Source organism: Hemibagrus wyckioides, linkage group LG10 (assembly GCF_019097595.1).
Source record: "Hemibagrus wyckioides isolate EC202008001 linkage group LG10, SWU_Hwy_1.0, whole genome shotgun sequence".
NCBI lineage: Eukaryota > Metazoa > Chordata > Actinopteri > Siluriformes > Bagridae > Hemibagrus > Hemibagrus wyckioides.
The window spans coordinates 23,036,867-23,056,853 of NC_080719.1; the positions used below are offsets into that span (position 1 = coordinate 23,036,867).

General features: G+C 42.5%; 1 long non-coding RNA gene and 1 other non-coding gene across 2 annotated transcripts; one reads left to right on the top strand and one right to left on the bottom strand.

Moving 5' to 3' along the window:
- Nucleotides 1–198: 198 nt before the first annotated feature.
- On the top strand, nucleotides 199–4,089 carry LOC131360815 (uncharacterized). The gene is made up of 5 exons (XR_009205916.1): nucleotides 199–327; nucleotides 421–511; nucleotides 1,259–1,407; nucleotides 3,779–3,918; nucleotides 4,003–4,089. It is a non-coding gene; the product is annotated as an uncharacterized LOC131360815 (long non-coding RNA).
- A 15,255-nt stretch (nucleotides 4,090–19,344) lies between these two features.
- Nucleotides 19,345–19,416, bottom strand: trnaw-cca (transfer RNA tryptophan (anticodon CCA)). Its single transcript has one exon. It is a non-coding gene; the product is annotated as a tRNA-Trp (tRNA).
- Between the last annotated feature and the right edge of the window lie 571 nt (nucleotides 19,417–19,987).

Genomic DNA, 19,987 nt, shown 5'->3' on the forward strand with positions numbered 1-19,987 from the left:
CGTGAAAATAAATGCGAAAGAACTCTTTATAAAACAATCCAGTAAAGGAAGAAACAAAGAGATGCGGAATCTGCGAACAGGCATCGACAAAGGCAAGACTGAGTCAGTACATGCTAAAGAGGGAATGCTCAGAACACACACACACACACACACACACACACACACACAAAGAGGGAGATGACAAAAGCTTGGAATCATCACAGACACAATGCTGGAGCGAGACGTGACAAAGAGTCAGGGTTATTTATGGAGTGTGATTAGGTGTTCACACACACACACACACACACTATTCCATTTTAAGCGCTCCAGTGCTCAGGCTGAGCCCAGGTGAGTTTATTTGGATCAGGACCATAGTTTGGATTTAAAGATCATTTCTGAAAGACCACAGTTCAGCTTCTCTGTTCATTTATATCATTTCAGATGATTGATGAATGCCGTCTAAAGTATTTTAAACTAAGCTGAATTATTCTGAGTAGCAAGAGCGGAGCTGTAGACCTCAGAGGAACGAAATGTAAGAAAAACCTTCTGCTTGTTCCATTTCTGGTTCATTTCATCACGACTTGGAGTCACATGCAGCTCAGGAAGCGCAGGAAAGAGAAAAACGGTGATGTGCATGCCATTTTATTCTCCTTATCCTCACGATAGGCTGTCATTATGTTGTTCCTGGCGTCAGAGTGCCTTCTGGGTAACCGGTGTACGGACATCAGCTTAACGGACAGGATCTTACGGCGGTGATGGAAATCAACCGAGCGGACATAACGTGCTGACAAGAGAGACGGCGAGATGTCTTTGTTTGGCCTGAGATGGGAAGAAAATAAAAACGTTAAAGCGATAACTTGACCTGAACTAATGAATATCTTAACATTGGAAAGATCCACATGGACAAACAAACCAGTGTGTAGGTCTCCTTTAATCTGCTTCAGGTTTTAAATAGAAATGAGAACAGGATACAGCTGGTAATTGAGCGCTCTCTCTCTCTCTCTCTCTCTCTCTCTCTCTCTCTCTGCAGTGAGATACAGATTTAGAACAGAAACAGACACGTAAATACAAATACACAAACAACAATCTTACACAACCGAGAGCTTTTATTATCCATTTTCATCTAGACCAAAATCCTGTACTTTCTGAGTTTTTTCCTTTAATTTGTCACTCATCTGTACAGCGCCTGGACATAATCTGATCCCGCTCTGTCATGTAAACGAACTATAAAGCTACAGCCGTGCTTTTAACCCCCGTAAACCTTCCGCTTGTTGTGCAGAAGCGAAGTTCTGGCATGGAATGTGGGACGTTTTGAAAACCACCGTGACCTCTGAAAGCTGCGCTGCTCGGGCTATTCCAAGCAGGCCGCCCCATCCCAGCACAAAATCTGCCTGACGTTCCAGAGAGCAGTTCTACTACATCACACAGGTAGCAATCAGCATTTTTTTTTGGCAGGGGGTTGAGTGTCAACACAAAAACATACGGCGTGTTATTGAGAACAATAGCGCTATTAAAAACACTGTGAATATAAATAGACAGAATGAAGGCTGCCGCTGATGTATTAGCCGGAGCCGGAGCCAGAGCCGGTCGGGTCCAGTGATTACACTTAACACTCCTAGATTTGGGTGCATTTATTTAATCCTGCTTCACTGACACATCCGTAACACGTCACATGATCGTCACCAGCGGTCCAGAAAACATTCAAAACAGGAAACCAGATGAAGTAAACATCTGATCAAATGACACGAAGGATTGATTTTAGTGGTTTGACCAAAAAAAACCTGTTTATTGTTCCTCCTATCCAGAAAGGACACACAGACTTGGTTCAGGAGGGTGTCAGAGTGATACACCATACAGCCGATTAGAGCAGTCATGTTAATTACTGCAAAACGGTTTCAGATGAAAAGGGACGACTGAAGATCATTTAGAAAACCGCTTCCTTTTGGTCCATTAAATTGTGAGCGGAAAGCAGCAGAGGACGTGGGAGGCAGTTGGACCATCATACAAGGGTTATTGTGTGTGTTAATGGCACATACACACACACACACACATACACAAAGTATCTTTGTCTCAGAATGCCTCCGTTTCTGTTTGTTCTTGCTTGTATCACTATATTACCATGATTTCCATTGATCATCAGGTTAAGTTAAGTTGTCTTTATTTGTCACATATACATTACTGCACAGTGTACAAGACAGTGGTGAGACCGGCCATGCTGTATGATTTAGAGACAGTGTCACTGAGGAAGAGACAGGAGTCAGAGCTGGAGGTAGCAGAGCTGAAGATGTCGAGGTTCTCTTTGGGAGTGACACGGTTGGACAGGATTAGGAACGAGTACATCAGAGGGACAGCTCATGTTGGATGTTTGGGGGACAAAGTTAGGGAGGACAGATTAAGATGGTTTGGACATGTTCAGAGGAGGGAGTATATTGGTAGGAGAATGTTAGACATGGAGCTGCCAGGCAGGAGGCAAAGAGGAAGGACAAAGAGGAGGTATATGGATGGAATAAATGAGAATATGAAGCTAGTGGGTGTAAGAGTTGAGGATGCAGAAGATAGGGATAGGTGGAGAGAGATGATACGCTATGGACACCCCTGAAGGGAAAAGCCGAAAGAAGAAGACATTACTGCACAGTGAACTTCGTTCTAAGCATATCCCATCCTTAAGGGCTGGGGTCAGCCATAATGCAGCACCCCTGAAAGAGGGAGGGTAGGTTGGGGGTCATGCTCGAGGACCCAGCGGTGGCAGCTTGGCAGTGCTTGAACCCCGATCTTCCGGGCAACAACCCAGAGCCTTAACCACTTGAGCTACCACTGTAGTTACAGTGTCACCTGTCAGAAGGTGTGGTTTATTAGACAGCAAGTTCTGGGAACCAGAAAAAAAATGGACGTGACTCTCTGTGACCAAACGTATGATGTCACCTGACCACAAAGCCCACCTGACTCAACACCTTTGCGATGAACTGAAACTGGATCTTCCTCAACATCTCAACATCAGAGTCTGATCTCACTAATGCTCTTGTAGCTGAATGAACACTAATCCCCACAGCCACAATCCAACATCTATTTTTTTTAGAAGAGAAAAAAAGAGGTTATTATAACAGGACTAACTCTGTTGTTTTGGAACGGTCACATTATAGGTGTGATGGGCAGGGGTGCACATATTTTTGACTCTAAGAAGTAGGTCAGGCTAATAGTAGGCTAATTTGATTTTATATTAAATAAAATATTGCATGAGATTAAAAACAAAGCAGGGGGAAAAATGTAGCTTCCATTAAAACCCTGCAAAGATTCTAGGGTTCGAATAAAAGCAAACGTCTAAACCAAACCTCCTGGCTGATCATCCAAAAGAAAATAAATATGTGTAAATGCCATTTTTCTGGCTATTCCAGTTCATTTAATTCAGTTCCTGTTTAATTTCTTATAGTGTGTGCATGTGTGTGTGTGTGTGTGTGTGTGTTGGTCTCCACCCTGTATCAAGGCTAAAGGTGAAATTTTTTTCCATGTTTGTCCTTTAATGCCCGAAGGTAAAGCTCAGGTGTCTCATTGAGGATCTGATACGTTTCTCTCATCGGTTTCTTTTTATATTGTAAAGTTCAAAGATTCCAGGTGTAGGATTCTCTCTCTCTCTCCCTCACACACACACACACACACTCATTTCATCAGGGAAAACTTTTTTTTATTTCTCAGCTTTTGTGTCTCGGTTCCACTTACATAAGTTCTTGTCTAAATAGAGAAGAAGACTAATCGCTGTTGTTTTAATGTCTCCCATGTGCTCGCTGTGACTATTCTATTCTAGTCCCGCTGACCAACACGTGCCCTCAACGACACAACAGCATCCAAGAATGATTCATCTGGCTCGGGCCGCGTTTCAGAAAGCAGCGAGGCCTTAAATTACGCTTGGACGCCGCACTCATTTGGGAACAGAAGTGGACCGAGGTTATGAATCGAGCCTGAAAGAACAATGTTATTTTATACTGATGACTGTGTATCTTGGTTAAAGGCCTGTTATTTTTTTTGCAGGATGGACCAGCAGTGGAGGTCTATGACCACACACACAAAAAAAAAGACTTTAACTATTTATCTATGTAAAAAATAAAGGATGGCTACATACATGCAGTATAGATTGCTTTCATTTTTGACATTTAACTGTATTGAGTTATTGAGCGCTGGAGGAGGGAGACAGACGCTCTGATAGTTAAAGTGGGCTCATCGTACATCTGAATTCACTTTCTTATCGATGCTATTGATTTTTGTAAACTCAATTACTGCACAAGAAGAGACAAGCCGGGAGTGAAATCCCTTTTAAGCAGCCGGGGCTTTGTTTTCGTCCATCTGTAGTGTCTCACGTTTTTCAGTCTTCACTCATTACCACACACAGAAATTATACTGTAAATATAAATATAAATATGCAAGGAATTCACACAAAATTGTCTGAACCTGTCTGAATGAGTGCTTGTCATGGCTCTAGGTAATTTCCTGTTTTGGCTCCACCTTTTCCCTTTCCACTGTGTGATTATATATATGAGAAAGTCTGGAAATCGGAGCGCATGCTAATTAAGGCCGCGGAGTAAAAGGTTCAGATGACCTCAGGAATGCCTTCAGTGCTGTATCTGTCCGACCATGGTGTTTTTCAGCAGAAGAAATAGTTATTATCTGGTGGTCCTACAATTCTGTGACCACATAATGCCCAGTTCACACTGCACAATTTTAGCCCTGATTTTCACTCGCCGACAGGTTTTGCAATATCGCTTGACAAATCGAAGGCAAATCGGTTGCTCATTCACATGAGCAGTCTGGACCTGTCAGCAACTCAAAATCCTACTGTGTGAAATGAGTTCTGAGTGAAAAACATTTCGGCGATGACCTACAGCCGATGAGAGAGTGAGATACAGGGAACGATGAAGTTCAGGGAGGAGTTCTAGACCACAATCTCAGCAAGCATGGCTTCGGTTCTGAGAAAGGGAACCTCGGGCTATTTGGACCCAGGAAATGGAGAAAAGCTTAACCGAACTTTGGGAGGAGCACCTCCAACTCTCTTTGCAGTACACATGATACTTGTTCCCCACATCTTCCCAACCGTGCATTCCCAATCTTGCGTTGTTTATCAGTTTGGTTGTGAAACTTTGAGTTGTCGGCGATTCTTCCTCTCTTGTGAAGTCATGCAAGATACAGGGAACGATGAAGTTTGGGGAGGAGTTCTAGACCACAATATCAGCAAGCATGGCTTCGGTTCTGAGAAAGGCTCCTTCTCAGTTTATTTGGACCCAAGAAATGGTGGCAAGTTTAGCTGATCTTTGGGAAGAGCACCTCCAACTCTCTTTGCAGAACGCGTGATCCTTGTTCCCCGCACTGACCATTTGGATGGCAAACTTTTTGTGGGGTACCATTTCCAGTCTCGCGCGAGATCTCACGCATTTTTGGCATGTGTTCGGTTGTGAAACACAGTTTGCAGACCAGACAGAGTTCTCGGCGATTCTTCCTATTGTGAAGTCGTGCAGTGTGAAAGATCCTGTTGCCGAACCATGGTGCAGTGTGAACACAGCAGGGACCGAATGCTAGCCTAGATAGTCGTGCAGTGTGAAAACAACTGTGATCTGACCACTCTGAAAAGCGTGCAGTGTGAACTTCGCATTAGTCTCAACGGTTCCACACATTTCTGTATCTACTGCGTTATTGCTTCTTGATTGAGACATGATGCAATATAACCGGATTCAAGTCATTCAGCATCATTAATGCTGTACGGTTCTCACTGTTTATAAATATTGTTTCTTTCTTTTTTATGGTTTATCAGGACCTTTTTGGGGTTGACTTGGCAACAAAGAACCTTGCACAAAGAAAGAAGAAAAGAATGATGGAGGTCATGGTCTGGCAGTGAAGAGTCCACCCTTCATATTCAGCCATCATTGATTGGAAGATCAATACGTGTGCGAGTTACGTCATCGTCTCTGATTGATGTGGTTCTTCGCCTTTTCTCCAGCCTGGGTGTTACTTCTCCAGGCTTTTAAACAGGCGCTGAATTGTAGCGTTTATAGAAAGTCAAAATGACAAGCCTCGGCACTAACATGAGCCAATTATGGGGAATTTTCTGCTGTACTGTATGTTTTTTTTTGTCATCAGAAACACAAAGCAACTCATCTAAAGCTTAAGAGCTACATAAATAGAGAGCCACTTTCCCTTAACACACACACACACACTCAAAAATTGCATGCATTTTTCCATTCATTGGAACTCTCACAAAGACGCACATATTGCGGTGTGCGTGCGTGTGTGTGTGTGTGTACAGATGTGATTTCTGCAAAATGAAATGGCCGGTTCAATGTAAGTGGTACTGCACTGCTTTTAAGCTCTTACAGATGATTGATGTGTAGTGCACACACACACACACACACACACACACACACACACACACACACATGCTTTGGAGGGTGGAGTTTTGCAGCTGTGTCAATATGCTACCATGCAATCAAAAAGATTTTCCCTTTTCAGTCCTACCGTTGGCATCTTCACAAGAGGCCTTGGCTTTTGTGTGTGTGTGTGTGTCTGTGTGTGTGTGTGTGTGTGTATGTGTGTACAGTACATGCAGTATTTGCTCTCGCCACGCCTAATGATCACACGAGGTTCCTAGCTTGTGCAGATTTACTGCGATAAAAGCAAGCAACAAAGACGCTGATTGCTTTTGTGAGATGTTTCGGCAGTCAGATGAATCACTTTAAAGATGAAAAGGATGGAGTCAAGAAAAGATCTAAGCGGCTCTGTGACATGGGTGGGCTTAGCTGCTTACCACTCACCTGATAGCTTGCACTCCTTTACTCCCTAACACCAAACCAATCTTTTTTTTTACGCTGTACCTTTCCATTTTTTTAAACTTTTATTCTTGCTTCAAGTCACAGGCGTCTATCTATAACCAATCACGTAACATTAGCTGGAAAACCACAGGAAGGAAAAAGTGCTGTGGGATTTCTGTAAGTTAATGCACCTGCTATTTTCCGAGTCTGTTTTAATCCTTATAATCATGAGTGGCAGTGAGGATGTGGTCAAGCGCCGGCTGTGAACGTAGCAGAGAGCGTATAGGTATCCGGTGATTGTCAGGGCTTACGGCAGCCTGTTTATGTATGCGCTTTGGTTCCTCTTCAGTAGACGTCCAGACACCAGAGAGAGAGAGAGAGAGGAGAGAGAGAGAGAGAGAGAGAGAGGAGAGAGAGAGAGAGAGAGAGAGAGAGAGAGATGACCTTACCTGGTCTGACCTGGCTGAGCTGGAATTGAGCCGAGCAGCAGGAAGCTGCTACTGATGTTGCTTGGTTTTGATTTATTTCATGTGTGTGTGTGTGTGTGTGTGTCTGTTTAGGAGTGCTAAAAAGCCAAAGTGATATTTAATAAACAGAGGAATGGCCTCACACTCTGTCCAGTCTCTTCCTTTGTCCTGATTCCTCTCCCCATCTACATGTTGCAGCTGGTTACTGATCTCAGTGGTTAAGGTGCTGGAATACTAATCTGAAGGTTGTGAGTTCGACTCCCTGGTCCCAGGTGGCACTGTGTGATTGTTTCAAAACAATTTCATGTTGTTTGATACCGATCAGGCATAACATTATGCCTAATATTGTGTTGGTCCCCCTTTTACTGTTAAAACAGACCTGACCCGACATGGCATGGACTCCACTAGATCCCTGAGGTGTGCTGTGGTATCTGGCACCAAGATGCTAGCATGGATACTTACTGGATACTTTTGATAGATACTGACTACTGCAGACCAGGAACACCTCCACAAGAGCACTGCAGTTTTGGAGATGCTCTGATCCAGAGGTCTAGCCATCACAATTTGGTCCTTCAAACTGAAACTCGCTCAAATCCTTACTCTTATCCGTTTGTGCTTCTACCACATCAACTTTGAGGACAAAATGTTCACTTGCTGCCTAATATATCCCACCCACTAAGAGGTGCCATGATGAGGAGATTCATTTCACCTCTCACTGCTCGTAATGTTATGCCTAGTTTTTATATATTCACTGCTATACTTTTCCTTTAATACTACAGTTTTGTCAGAGACTTAAAGAGACAGGATACTTGATATTAACCAGACAAACATATTCAGAATTGCGACTGTTTTAAATTGTAGAGAAATGTATTTGAATTGAGCATGATGTGGGGAAATGCGGTCATTAATATGCATGCTTTTGTCAGAACACTAGCAGGAAATGAGGCCAAATGCTTCCCATAAGTGCTTTCTATTAGAGGGATGTCACATTTCTTTTTAAATAACTCTTCAGGCTTGTAAAAAGTTACTCTGGATAGAATAAACATGAAATTACAACGACTAAAATGTAAAAGCAGTACAGAATTAACATCCTGAACTGTTGCCTGTGTAACCTTTCTCTTATTCTCATTCATATTTGAATCAAGCTTGCCAGACACATACCCCATAGAAACGCATTCCCTGAAATGGCGTAGAATTTCCATACCTTCGATCATATGTGTCCAGGAGGAAATGAGGCCAAATGTTTTTCATGAGAATGGGCTGTAAGAACATTATTTTCATTCAAACGTTAAGATAGCTAGAAAATTGATCATGTCTCCGGTGGAGGTGGATTTGAATCATCTAAATGTTGTTGTTGTTGATGTTGTTCTTTCGGCTGCTCCCATTTCGGGCTCGCCACAGTGGATAATCTGGTCCGCATGTTTTGATTTGGCTCAGGTTTTTATGACGCCGGATGCCCTTCTTGGCGCAACCCCCCCATCCCCCCCATTTAATCCGGGCTTGGGACCGACACTGAGAGCTGACTCTTCAGTGGCTGGGATAGCTCCCTGCCAGGGAATCGGACACAGGTTGTGGCAATGAGAGCTCGGGATCCTGCCACTGGACCACCAGGAGGCTTATTTTAATCATTCATCCATTTTCTATACCCGCTTTATTCCTAATTAGGGTCACAGGGATCTGCTGGAGCCTATCCCTGGGCAAAAGGCAGGGGTACACCCTGGACAGGTCACCAGTCCATCGCAGGGCTATTTTAATCAACTAAATATTAAAAAAATAAGGAAAAACCATGCCTTGCTCACCAGCACAGGTGTGATCTCTCATTTCCTGAATTTCTTGTACAGGATCATGCAAAGAAATATTCATTTATTGCTAAGTCTTATCCATCTTTATGATGGTGTGGCTCTCATTCTGATTGACAAAAGTTTTTTATTGGGCTTCCAAATTTTTTATTTTTTTTAATAGACCTTTAAGCCATCTACAGATGATCAGTGGTGCAAAACCGCTTTGCCCAGTCAGAGACTTGGATTCCCACAGACACCTTGGCAGTCAATTCCAACCTTGACCCAGTTTACGCTAAACTTTTCAAAGCACAACCAACACGATTAGGCCTCATGTGATGTAGCACAAGATGCAAATCAGCTTCTTCAATCAGTTGTGGTCGAACTCCTAGTGAGTCTCATTTCCTTGTCCACCATGATTTCTCTCCTCATCTTCCCTAAAGGGCAGATCCTTCCGTCACCCCCAGATTTAGATTTAGATACATGCAAAATGTACTAGCTCTTTGAATGATCTAGGCACAGGAAAAATGCTTAACATTCATATAGTGCACCAACCTTCACTGATCATCATTAGGCACTCTTATTAAGAGCTACAGTTCCGTAGCTGCTCCTCTCACATCACTAGCCGATGAGATTACATCTCAGGTCTTCTGAATGCAGAAGATTAACCAGTGATGATGCTATCCATGATAATATAGTATGTCTGTCAGCCAAAAAAAATTACAAAAAGACATTGACTTAATGGGTAAGAAACCAGACATAAACCCAGATATTTACAGATATTATTTGTCCTAGGTCATCATTTAGTCATGGAAACACCCACCCCAGCCATGGGTTCAAAACCTCATAGAATTTCTCATGAACAATTTTGATCCAAACAGCCAAAAATAAAATGATTATGACTGCTGTGATTGGTTATCAGTCTTTTATGCCTGACATTTAAATTCCATGTGAGACAGCTGGCATGCTCCCACAGTACAGGATGTTGAGTTATAAAGGTCAAGCATTGAAGCCAGGGAAGCAGAGGGGTTAAGATTAGATTACACACGCCCCACGTCACAGGATCCATGTGCTTCATGCTCTCGATGACACTAGCTAATCAGAGTATATGTGAGCTGTTTAAAGTAGTTAGAGCTCTCCTCCGAGCACTTTCGTCTGTCTGGCTTTAACGCTTCGGCTCCAGTCTGTGTCTCAAAGGAAGCGCTATCGACAACTGATTAATTAATTATCAATCACAAATCAGAAAAAAACAAGAACTAGCACCTAGCATCATTCTCAAAAGAAAATCATCTACTCCATATTACTCCATGTAACTTTTAGTAGATCAAGTGGTTAAGGGTCTGGGTTGTTGACCAGAAGATCAAGGCCCTTAACGCTCTCTGCTCCAGGAGCTCTGCATCATAACTGTCCCTGCGCTCTGACCCTGACTTCCTTAGCTGGGATATGTGAAGAAAAGTATTCCACTCATCTTCTTCTAAAGTGAATAGACCACAAACAGTTCACAGGAAGAGCTATTTACTGCGTGGTCAGAGTAGCACAATTGTAGTCAGACAACTAACACCAATAACACTACATCAAATATGTTTTACTGATAGCAGGGAAACATCTCTTCATGCATTTCCAAGGTTCTCCTCACCCCCCAAACCAACTGATGCCCACCTATCATGTCAGGCAGCTCTGAGATCTGAGATCTTACACTGATGCTGGGTCTCGGTAGCAGTCAGTGTTCTGGTTCATTGCAGTGGAGTTGAGTGAGAGTGCAGGACGCTCGAGTTCTTCCACTCCAATCTTAACCTCCACACCATTGTCACAGAGACACTGACATGCTGGAACAGGTCTGGACTTCTGGAGTTCTAAAGGAAAAATTGTAAAGCTATTGCATACAAATCCATTCTATACAATTGCGTGCTTCCAACTTTGAGAAAAAAAACACATTCAGGTAACATCTGTAACCTGTATGTGGTTAACATCTGATTATTCACTTCCAGTAACGCTGCATGCGCTACATTAACAGGAAATATACAGATCAGGCATAACATTCTGAGCAGTGAGAGGTGAAGTGAATAAGACTGATGATCTCCTCATCGCGGCACCTGTTAGTGGGTGGGATATATCAGACAGCAAGTCAACATTTTGTCCTCAAAGTTGATGTGTTAGAAGCAGGAAAAATGGACAAGCGTAAGGATTTTGGAAAGAGTTTGATGAAGGGCAAAATTGTGATGGCTTGACCACTAGATCAGAGCATCTCCAAAACTGCAGCTCTTGTGGGGTGTTCCCGGTCTGCAGTGGTCAGTATCTATTAAAAGTATCCAGTAAGTATCCATATAGGCTCCACCTCACAACTTACAGGACTTGCTGCTAACTTCTTGCTGCCAGATACCCCAACACACCTTCAGGGATCTAGTGGAGTCCATGCCTTGACGGTTCAGAGCTGTTTTGGAGGACCAACACAATATTAGGCAGGTGGTAATAATATTATGCCTGATCCGGGTACCTTTTGTTTTTGTTTTCCTGTGATTAATGTCTCATTACATGTATTTCTGTGAGTACTGGTACAGCACATGACCGAGGGTAAAGCTCCTTTCGGTCCCAACAAGAACTCAGTGAATATAGTGACATATAGATACAATGGATTTTAATTATAGATGGTATATGATGTGATATTTTGCACATAGCTGGTTTACAACAAATAAGTTTTCGATCACTTGCCAGTATTTTAGAGACTTGGACACAGAAACAAGTCCTTTTTATTTGAAAAGCTTACTACAATCCACAGCCAGGCAGAAAGGTGAAAAGCTGATATAGAGATCCAGAGGTAGAAATGAGAGAAGAGAGAAAATGGACAAAAGGTCATCAGATCAGATCAAACACAAAGACAAGATTCTCTGAAAATGAGGCGCAAATTGCTATCGAACGCAAATGCCAACTTTAATGCTACCTACAATTATCCGAAATCTGTCATTAACCAGGTTTTGAACACAAAAAAGCACCATTATTGCAAACAATACACTTATCATGCTCGGAAATAATAGCTGCCCTTTCTCTTCCGTTCATCTCCCTTTTCTTTATTTAATGCATTTTTAATTAATCCTGGCAGTGAATACAGACGAAAAAGCCCAGAGCGATTTCACACCCTGGTGCATATAGGCTACAGAGAGAGCTGCAAAAACGATTGGAATATAACCTGATTGTATTTCTTCATTTAGTTTAAAATTGATTGTCGAAGATAGACGGTCATGTCCAATCACACGGCAATTATCACTCTATTAAAGCAAGTGTGCAGTAAATAGGTTGTGATAATCGTGTACGTTTATGCAGCGATTGTGGCTCGCCGTCGGTGGTGTTAATTGCGCACCAGCTGTAACTAATGCGTTCACTCATGCAGTTTTCAACATGACAGTTATCATTCTGGCTCTAATGGAGAAAACTAGGCGTAAAATGGTGTTTACTGACACACCAGAAAGCAGCTGTGTTTGCCGTGTTATCTCACCATAGCAGGACCAGAGCCAGAAAAGTGGAGCGTTCTGAGAATAACAGTGAGGCTGTCAGTCTGAGCACTGAAGCGTAAGCGACATACAGCAAAAACGTTCACATGTTGGTCCTTGCTTTACTTTACATGTTTAATTTAGATTTGCAATGGAGTTTAAGAAATAAACATAGTAATTAAAAATGTGACAAGAAAGCAATCCATACATAATTACTGGATGTACAGTTCTATAAATGTCACCATAAGAGAAGATCAGACTGCTTTCAGACAAATTTCACAATAATTGCAATGATTTTAATACCATGTGCAATATCATGTCATGTGCATCTTAGTTCCCTAGCACTAGCATATATTTTGTGTATGTAGAATATTTCATTTATATTCCATTTATATTAAATTCTCTTGCAATCTGAAGCAGTCTCCGGCAAAATAGTTTCCTTTGGGATCAATAAAGTTCTATCTTATCTCACCTTTCTCTCTGCTGTCACTCAGAGGGACACTAGCTGATCCACAGAACAGAAGAAGAAGTCTTTGTTTATTATAAATACAGTGAATTTTTTCTCTTTGCATATCACAGCTTGTTATGAACCTGAGGTCAGAGCAGAAGGTCAGCCATTATACAGTCCCCTGCTGCAGTGAGAGGGTTAAAGGCCATGCTCAAGGGCCCAACAGCAGCAGCTTGGCAGTGCTGGGGTTTGAACCCCAGACCTTCTGCTTAGTAATCCAGAGACTTTGCATTGTCAATGTCGACAACATATCCGTTACTCTGCTTCAATTCAATTTTTTTGTATAGTGCCTTTAACAGTGGACATTGTCTCAAAGCAGCTTTACAGAAAGATAGAAAAAAAATAATTATGGTTTAACATGAAGTTACTATTTTATCCCTAATGAACAAGTCTGTGGTGAGGTGACGGTGGTGAGGAAAAACTCCCTGAGATGAAGAAGAAACCTTGAGAGGAACCAGGCTCAGTAGGGAACCTCATCCTCATTTGGGTGACTCTGGACGGTACATAATGTCAATGTTTCTGCAACAGCAACCAAGGAACTAATAGGTCAGTGTAGTTTCTGAGATTATTATAGACCTAGCTCTAATTACTTCCTGTTGCAAAGCTGACTGATGCAAAGGCAGTTCAGAGAGGGTGTGATGGTCTCCAAGTGGTTCTATCTACAACAGTTCCCTGGGTCACAGGCTGTCTACACAGATCTATCCTCAGCAGCAGTGAGCACCACCAAGCCACGAGACTCCAACCAGGGGTAGAGCGTCTGGGCGGATCAGGCAGGTCCGGAAAGAAGAAGTGGTCACACTGGAGAATCAAAACACTGGGGACGCATGGATCGACATAGAAAGACAGAGAGAGAGAAAAGTATTAGGTATGCTTGATCATGATCATGTGATGTTTAAAGACAATTTAGATGATTAGAGACTCTGGTAACTATGACAGCATAACTAAAAGGGAGAGCTTCCTTTCCTTCTTCCAAATTGATGATATGTCAACATAGAGAAATCACTTTTAGAATACGATCTTGATTTTCAGGGGGTAAAAACAAACCAGTCCAAAAGTCGAGGCAGTGACTTCTTTACAGCCTCAAAGCTGAAATGCTGAAAAGTTGAAACTATAGGAGGTTGCTCCACTCACGGCTGCTCCACTCACGGCTCTCTCTTTAAATGGCAACCCTAAAAGTCTCAAATGGAAATAAATCTGCTTCTTCTGAGGCTTTTCTAACCTTCAAAGACCTGAAAGATCTGTTCTCCTATCCTGACCTCTCACTGCTAGCTGAGGGAGACACCACAAAGAACGCCAGCGGGAACGGTGTAACCTCATCATACTCCTCTTAATCTTGTATCCAAAAAGCTTTTAATTGTAGGAAGCTTAACCCAGCCAAAGGAAATGATCTCCAAAGATTTTCTCTACCAGGCTGTTCATAATTGACTGGTTTCAAAGGCATGTCTACTGATGCCTCTCCAAAAAATTACCCACAGCCTTGAAGACTGCAGAAAATGGGTCTTTAGATATTACCGTAGCCTTGACTCTGACAGAGGGTCCAATTCACGTCAATTTCACGTCTCGTGACAAGACAGCGTTCTGCCAGCAGCTGAATATTAATGTTTGCCTTTCCTCTAGTTATCATCCCTGAAGCAGTAGACAAGTGGAGCATTTACATATGAAATAGAGAGATTTCATATTTATTCTTACTGGGTTCAAGTTGCCAAGAACATCTTACACAAGAGCACACCCCAAACCTCTGAAATGATGTATTTATAATGTTGATCAGTCTCAATCTTGGAATATCAAACAAGACTTTTCGATATTCGAAGCTTGCGATTTTTCAAAAGCACAAAAGGTACACCAATCAGCCATAACATTATGACTGCCTGCCTATTGTGTTGGTCCCCCTTTTGCTGCCAAAACAGCCCTGACCCGTCGAGGCATGGACTCCAGTAGATCCCTGAAGGTGTGCTGTGGTATCTGGCACCAAGATGTTAGCAGCAGATCCTTTAAGTCCTGTAAGTTGTGAGGTGGGGCCTCCATGGATCAGACATGTTTGTCCAGCACATCCCACAGATGCTGGATTGGATTGAGATCTGGGGAATTTGGAGGCGGAGTCAACACCTCAAACTGGTTGTTGTGGTCATCAAACCATTCCTGAACCATTTTTGCTTTGTGGCACGGTGCATTATCCTGCTGAAAGAGACCACAGCCATCAGGGAATACTGTTTCCATGAAAGGGTGTACATGGTCTGTAACAATGCTTAGGTAGGTGGTACGTGTCAAAGTAACGTCCACATGGATGCAGGACCCAAGGTTTCCCAGCAGAACATTGCTTAAAACATGACACCGCTTCCGCCGGCTCGCCTTCTTCCCATAGTGCATCCTGGTGCCATGTGTTCCCCAGGTAAGAGACGCACAGGCACCCGACCATCCACGTGATGTAAAAGTAAACGTGATTCATCAGACCAGACCATCTTCTTCTATTGCTCAGTGGTCCAGTTCTGACGCTCACGTGCCCACTGTTGGCGCTTTTGCAGCAGAGCACAGGGGTCAGCATGGGCACCCTGATCGGTCTGTGGCTATGTAGCTCCATATACAACAAACTGTGATGCACTGTGTATTCTGACACCTTTCTATCAGAACCAGCCTGACCAGCCAACTTCTTCAGCAGTTTGAGCAACAGTAACTCGTCTGTTGGATCTGATCACACGGGCCAGCCTTCTCTCCCCACGTGCATCAGTGAGCCTTGACCACCCATGACCCTGTCGCCAGTTCACCACTGTTCCTTCCTTGGAGCACTTTTGATAGATACTGACCACTGCAGACCGGGAACACCCCACAAGAGCTGCAGTTTTGGAGATGCTCTGATCCAGTGGTCTAGCCATCACAGTCCTTACACTTGTCCATTTTTCCTGCTTCTAACACATCAACTTTGAGGACAAAATGTTGACTTGCTGCCTAATATATCGCACCCACTAACAGGTGCCATGATGAGGAAGTCATCAGTCTTATTCACTTCACCTCTCAGTGCTCACAATGTTATGCCTGATCGGTGTATATTACACATTACGCATGTTCACTTTACTCAGTGAAATTAACCCCAGAATAAAGGCAGTTCAGCTGCAGGGACATGGACACACAGCAGCACTGTCCTGCAGGTCAGCGCTGGACTCGTAACTGAACATTTCATCAGGGTTTCTTAGTTGAAGAGAGTTCTTAACACTGAACCGTGTATTTAATGAATAATTATAATGTTATGCCTGATCATTGTGTATATATAAATATCTTGTATGAACACCGGGTTTGGTACCTGATATTTCCATATAGAGCACAAATTTAGATAAATTTAACAGCAGTTTAAAAAAAAAAAACTCAGTGGGCCTACAACACTCTAATAATAAAAGTGCATTTCCCTGAAGTCATAATACAACTAAATGATCAGTGAATGGTTTTATTTGGAAGGCAGAGGTCAGGTCTCTTTACTGTCAAGTACAATAGGGTGCTGTTTTTTGTTAGTATCTATACTTTAAGAGAAAATCACACAGCAGTAGACATAACCGCATATATAAAATACATAATATGCATCAGGGTGACTTCAGTCCATCAAGCTTTTCAGGTAAAATCTGTCTCACAGTGGTTGTCATGTCTGTCCAGTAAAAGGACATCTTAACCGTATACTGTGTATATATATATATATATATATATTCGTAAATTTCTATACTGTATTAGAACAGCCTGTGCTTGCAAGGTTTTCTTTAATCCACTGGTTTGATTTTGTTTGCTAGTTTGCTCAGATGGAAAGAAGCAGCTCAACTGGGAACTGATTGTTTTGATGAAAGCAGTGTGGGAGGAGTAAGCAACATCGGCCTTGCGACTGTTTGCGATTGAAGCTCACGCAGACTTTATCCAGGATTAGGACACTGAACAGAGAAAAAAAATACACAAGATGTATACAACGCTGACAATTCTGAAATGAAATTCATTGTGCCACATCATCTCGAGCAGAAGATTATAACATTCAGCATTTATCATCATACAAACCAAGTGAATAAAGGACGTCTACGTTTTAGGAAAGAAGACCAAAACACAGCCTAAATCTAATAAAGAGATAGAGACTTTAACATGCTTTCACAATCTGAGCATTTGAGGTTCGATCTCATGTTAATGAGCAGTCTTGTTCCCAGATGATGAGCGTAAAAGCCGATCACAATTACCTGAAGATCATCATCTCTGTAACTCTATAATTAGAAATATGATTTTCTTCATTTTTCATAAACAAAACTCCTGTTAGACGAATAATCTGGCGCTCATTCACCCTCTAAACGTCCCGCTGGGAGAAACTGCAAAACAGCAAAATTGAATTTGGAAACATCTGATCCTCTTTATTGAATTTCCTGGCTGAATCACTGAGTATGAAGGTGCCATCGGTGAATAACGTGGTGCTAACCTCATCTCAGACTCACAGACTCATGTATCACAGCTAGCTTTTGGTCGTGATGGTGGAGTGAAATGTCCAGAATGTCCAGATTTGTACCAATCATTCTGATTTTAATCAATACACTGTTTTACATATGACACGAATGGGCGATCGTCACTGTAGTCAGATTCCTGTCTATAAAGCTGAACAAACCACTGAGCCTGAATGTGGAATAAATGAGCAAGTTAGCTACAGATAATTAATTTATCCGCTAATTCAGCTATGCTTTGCGCTCTTTGTGCTTAATAACCTCCACATTTTTTGAAGCACTTAGTGCCGAGGTTAACCCTCCTGTTAGGTCCAAGGCATTGGTATTATAAATTTTTGAAAGTAGCTCATCATCAAGACAAGTCATGACTTTATGCTTTGCACTGCTGCCTCATGATTGGCTGATTGAAGGATTATGTGAATGAGCAGGTGATTAAGTGTCAAGAATTACCCTAGAAACATGATTCCACTGTCTGTATCCAAGATTATACACTCTACACATCTGAAATGTTGATTTTTCACATCCAAATTTGCCTTAGGTCATGTAGACCGTGTGCTGGTTAATGTCAAATATGTCATAAGATCTCGTGTTGAGGCGGTTAAAAAAGCGATCAGAATGAAAGAAGAAACCTTGAGGGGGAATCAGACTCGAAAGGGAACCACTTTTCTTCTGGGTCATAAAGGATAGTGCGATTATGAGTCATTACTCTTCTACATCTGTTTACTGTGGAGTCAAGCAGTGCAAAGTGTCTTGAAAGGATCAAGAACAAACACCAGTTTCGGTTTTCAATTCATTCAACTGTAGAATCTATGTGACGTTATTGACTATATAATGACTGAGACCTGTGTGAGCATTAGGTCATCCGAGTGAGATGGTACATTTTACAAATATGGCATTTGGCAGACGCCATTTTGCAGAGCAACTTACAATTTATCTTATTTTGTACAACTGAGCATCTGAGGGTTTACAGCTTTGCTCAGGGACCAAACTCACAACCTTACTTTCAGTATTCCAATAAGTAGTCCAATGCCTTATTCACAAAGCCACTAAGCTACCACATCCCCCATGGAGATGGTACCAATGTGGTATCATCCCCTGCAATCTTACTGCAAACTTTAGGCTCTCTATGTGGGGGCAATCTTCAGCAATGACTCGCAGGTGAAGGAATCTCAAGGACAGCATCCCTGGTCACCAAAAACACCTTATGCCCATGATGACACAGTCTCAGTCCCAAAAACTAATTGTAAGAAAAAGCTCTATGCCTTACTCTAATTTTCATTGTTCTAGCTACCAACAAAGCACCTTTTGATCAAAACAGGTATGGCAAATCTGTCAGCAGCTCAGTGACTGTAACCTGCTGTAAACTACATCACCATGCTCTACTGGGATGGAGGCAGGGCATATTGCTGCACCTGATGTCGTTGACGCTAATTTATACACATCTGCAATGCTAGTAATCTCAGGCTGATGAAGGCCTTCATTCTTAGATGCCTTTATCGTCACACATACATTACAGCAGAGTGGAATTCTTTCTTCGCATATCCCAGCTAAGGAAGTTGGGGTCAGAATGCAGGGGCAATCATATGATGCAGTGACCCTGAAGCAGAGAGGGTTAAGCACCTTGCTCAATTGCCCAACAGTGGCAGCTTGGCAGTGCTGGGGCTTGAAGCCAGACCTTCTAATCAACAACCCAGAGAAATCTGATTTTCACCTATTCCAGCTTATTAGGAAGCTTGGGTCAGAGCGCTGGGTCAGCCATTGGGCGGCACCTTGCTCAGGGGGCCAACAACAGTAGCTTGGCAATTCAGGGGCTTAAACCCCTTTTAATCAGTGACCCAGCGCCTTGACCGCTGATCCACCACTTCCCTACTGGTAAAAGACAGGTACATGACCTTGCCATGATTTGAACACGCAACCTTCTGATCTGGAGTCAGATGCGCTACCATTGCACCACAAGGTCACAAGTGCCCAGAAAGCTATCCTTGTCTAAGTCCATAATATATCCTGCATTATCTGGCAGCCTGGTTCCAGTATACAGCTGACTAAAGCTGCTGCTGCTCCAAAAGACCTAGTTAAATATACATACAGTATGTGCCATAGCATAGAGTCTTCTATAACCAAAGGCTATTCAGCTGCTTTACTAAGGAAGAAGGTGGAGCAAAAAGGGAAAGGACATGCAAAAAGAAAGCACTTTAAGAAGAAGCAGCAAAATTTGTCCAGGGTTTCAAGTGCAGGTCAGTTCCATCAGCTGTTATTTCGGCTGCTCCTTGTTCAGGTCAAATCATTTGGTCCGCACGTTTCAACTTGGCACTAGTATTACACAGATACAAACCTAATGCAAACCTCCATTGATGCAAATCTGGGATTGGGACCGGCACTGAGAGTTAACTCTTCAGTGGCTGGGTTAGTGCCCAGCCCGGGAATCGAACCCAGGCCATGGCCATGACATTAATATTATTTATCATATTAAGTTCCATGAGTGTTTTAGGAGATGAATATTCACATTCTTTTATATAAGTAGGAAGGGAACA